The sequence below is a fragment of the Dipodomys merriami genome, unplaced genomic scaffold, assembly GCF_024711535.1.
Source record: "Dipodomys merriami isolate MVZ:Mamm:240054 unplaced genomic scaffold, mDipMer1.0.p SCAF_14, whole genome shotgun sequence".
NCBI lineage: Eukaryota > Metazoa > Chordata > Mammalia > Rodentia > Heteromyidae > Dipodomys > Dipodomys merriami.
The window spans coordinates 8,859,223-8,862,713 of NW_027202715.1; the positions used below are offsets into that span (position 1 = coordinate 8,859,223).

Below are 3,491 nucleotides of genomic sequence, written 5' to 3' on the forward strand. Positions count from 1 at the left end.
TGTGTGTTCATTTTTGTTAAATATCATGAACATTTGAATTTCCTTTCTAATCTCTTCCATGACCCACTGTTGGTTCAACAGTATGTTGTTCAGCTTCCATGTGTTATAAGATTTTCTTCAGTGGGTTTTGGTGTTGAATTCTAATTTTATTCCCTTGTGCCCTGAGAAAATGCAGGGCATAATTTCAATGTATCTGAAATTGGACAAATTCGCTTTGTGACCTAAAATGTGGTCTGTTTTGGAGAATGTCCATGTGCTGCTGAGAAGAACATGTATTCTGCCACTGCTAGGTGAAATATTCCATAGATTTCTTTTAAGTCTAATTAATCTGTGATCTGAGATTTCTCTGTTGAGTTTTTGCCAGGTTTATCTATCAGGAGGGATAGTGGTGTGTTAGAGTTCCCAACAATTAATGCATTTGGATCTATGTGAGGTTTTAGGGAAAGTAGTGTTTCTTGGATAAATTTGGGTGCTCTGTTTTTTGGTGAATAGATATTTAAAATTATTTGGTGAATATATATTTACAATTGTAATATCCTTCTGAAGGAGAGATCCCTTAATTAGCATGTAATAACTTTCTTATAAACTTCTTGATAATTTTAATTTGAAATCTATTTCATTTGATATTAGGATTGCAACTCCTGCTTGTATATGGGGGCCATATGCTTGGTAGATTTTTTTTTTGTCAGGCATGGGGCATGAACTCTAGGCATTGGCGCTGTTCCTGCACTCTTCAGCTCAAGGCAAGCATTCTACCACTTGAGGCACAGCGCCACTTCTGGTTTTCTAGTGGTTTATTGGAGATAAGAGTCTCACAGACTTTCCTGTATGGGCTGGCTTTGAACCATGATCCTCAGATCTCAGCCTCCTGAGTAGCTAGGATTATAGGCGCGGGCCACCAGCTCCCGGCATTTGGTAGATTTTATTCCAGCCTTTCACTTTCAAAATATGTTTTTTGTGTGGGCAAGGTGTGTCTCTTGAAGGCAGAAGATAGAAAGATCTTGCTTTTAAGCTTTTTATTGTGAAAATACTGTACAGAGGGGTTACAGTTACATGAGCAAAGTACTGAGTACATTTCTTATCAAGCATTGTTGCCTCCTCCTTTGTTTTTCCCCCTACCATCTCTTCCCTCCCATTTCCATAACTACTCTCCCCATCCCACCTAAATTGTAAAGTTTGTTGTTCAACAGTGTCTTGTACATCTCATTTTTACAATGGGTTAACCTGTATCCCGATTTAAACATTTTGTTTTTTCCTTTCCCCTCCCCAAATTATACCGACATCAAATACAGTGAGAAACATAGGTCCTATGGTTTCCCTTATTTGCAATAACTAGTATGTGTCTGGGACAAGCAGAAAAGGTCAAAAGCTATGTGCATATAATGAGATAAGATGATGTTAAGTGAAATGAACCCCAAGATAGGGACACAAATGGTTTTGTCTTTCTTGCTATTTTTTCTAATGTATTTATAAAGATCTTGCTTTTTGATCCAACTAGACAGTCTATGTCACTTAACTGGAAGAGTTAAGTCTATTAATATTGAGAGTTAGGACTGAGAAGTATTTGGTAGTTCCTGCCATGTTATCCACTTTTTTCTTTTTCATTTTTAAATTGTGATAATACCGTCATGATAACGAGTACATTTCTTATCAAGCTTTATTGCCTCCTCTTTGTTTCCCCTTCCCATCCATTCCCATGCTCCCCCTCCTCCCTACCCAATCCTCCCCCCTCCTCCCACCAAAATTGTAAAGTTCATTTTTCGACATAACAACTTGTACATCTCATTGTTGCAATAGGTCCACCTGTATCCCTAGTTATCCTTTTTTTTTTTTTTTTTTGTGGGCTGTGACAACTGGGTTCTTCCTATGCTTCTTGGATTCTCTGTTTGGGGGCTGTTTTTTACCCTTGTTGGTTTTCTATGTGTAGGACATCTTTAAGTATCTTTTGTAGGGCTGGTTTGGTGGAGATATATTGTTTCAATTTTCATTTGCTGTGGAAGGTTTTTATTTGTCCTTCCTTTATGAAGGAGAGTGTAGTGGGAACAGCATTCTTGGTTGATAGTTGTTTGTCTTTAGGGAATGGCATATATCATTCCAAACTCTTCTTACTTTAATTGCCTCTGCTAAGAAATCAGAAGTTATTTTTTTAATTTTAATTTTAATTTTTTTGTGAACATACTGTACAGAGGGGTTACAATTACATGGGCAAGATAATGAGTACATTTCTTATCAAGCATTGCAGCCTCCTGAAATCTGAAGTTATTTTGATTGGTTTCCCTTTATAGGTGATTGATCTTTTCTCCCTGACAGTTTTGAGGTTCCTTTCCTTGGTCTCAATTGATCCTGTGTGGATTATAATGTGATGGTGGAATGTACTGTTCTGGTCTGGTCTATTTGGGGTTCTAAAGGATTCTTTTTTTTTTTTTTTTTGTCAGTCGTGGGGCTTGAACTCTGGGCCTGGGCGCTGTCCCTCAGCTCTTCAGCTCAAGGCGAGCGCTCTACCACTTGAGCTACAGCGCCACTTCCGGTTTTCTGGTGGTTTATTGGAGATAGGAGTCTCACGGTTTCTCCTGCCCGGGCTGGCTTTGAACCGCGATCCTCAGATCTCAGCCTCCTGAGTAGCTAGGATTACAGGCGTGAGCCACCAGCGCCCGTCTCTAAAGGATTCTTGTATCTGAATGGGCCTATCTTTTTGCATGTTTGGAAAGTTCTCTGCTGGGATCCTGTTAAATAGATTTCCTAGACCTTTAATTTCTGTCTCTAGGCCTTCCTCTATACCCATTTTCCTTAAATTAGGCCTTCTGATGGCATCTTCTAGATGATCAATAGATCTATCATATTTTTTGGATTTGTCTTGAATACTAGTCTGTTCTTTCTCTATAATGTCTAGGCTGTCCTAAATTCCAGAGATTCTATCTTCCACATGTTCTAAAATATAGAATACTTCACGAATTTGTGAGTCATCCTTGCACAGGGGCCATGCTAATCTCTGTATCCTTCCAATTTTAGTATATGTGCTGCCCAAGTGAACACTGCTTTATCTTTTCTAAAATAAAACTACAGCAACAGAAATCACTAACAAAATTTTTGACAGTTGCATCAAATGTCTTTCTTAAGCATTTTTAATATGTAAAATGCTCTTGTGCTCATTTTTTCTTCTGATGTAGGCTAAGGTAAGACAGTTTCAAGATTTTCCATAACATCTTTGTGAATGATCATGTGACTCTTCTGATCTAATGTAAAAGGTCACACCAAGGCAGTTATTGTCCAACATATGTGTTTTCATTTGTGTTATTTCGTATGGACTCCGCAGAATTGAACTTCTTTTCTCTAAGTATGTTTCTATACGAAAGTGCTTTTTTCTTCTGACTCTAGATGAGTTCCATTAAAAAAAAACCATTGAGAGAAGGTATGGATTTGAAGTAATCAATCTTTTTTTTTATGGTGCCAGGTCTTGGGTGCTATCCCTTACATATTTTGTTCAAGGCTGG

General features: G+C 38.0%; 1 non-coding gene across 1 annotated transcript; it reads right to left on the reverse strand.

Annotated features, from left to right (window-relative positions):
- Positions 1-2,929: 2,929 nt before the first annotated feature.
- On the reverse strand, positions 2,930-3,033 carry LOC138826226 (U6 spliceosomal RNA). Its single transcript, XR_011371588.1, has one exon. It is a non-coding gene; the product is annotated as a U6 spliceosomal RNA (small nuclear RNA).
- Between the last annotated feature and the right edge of the window lie 458 nt (positions 3,034-3,491).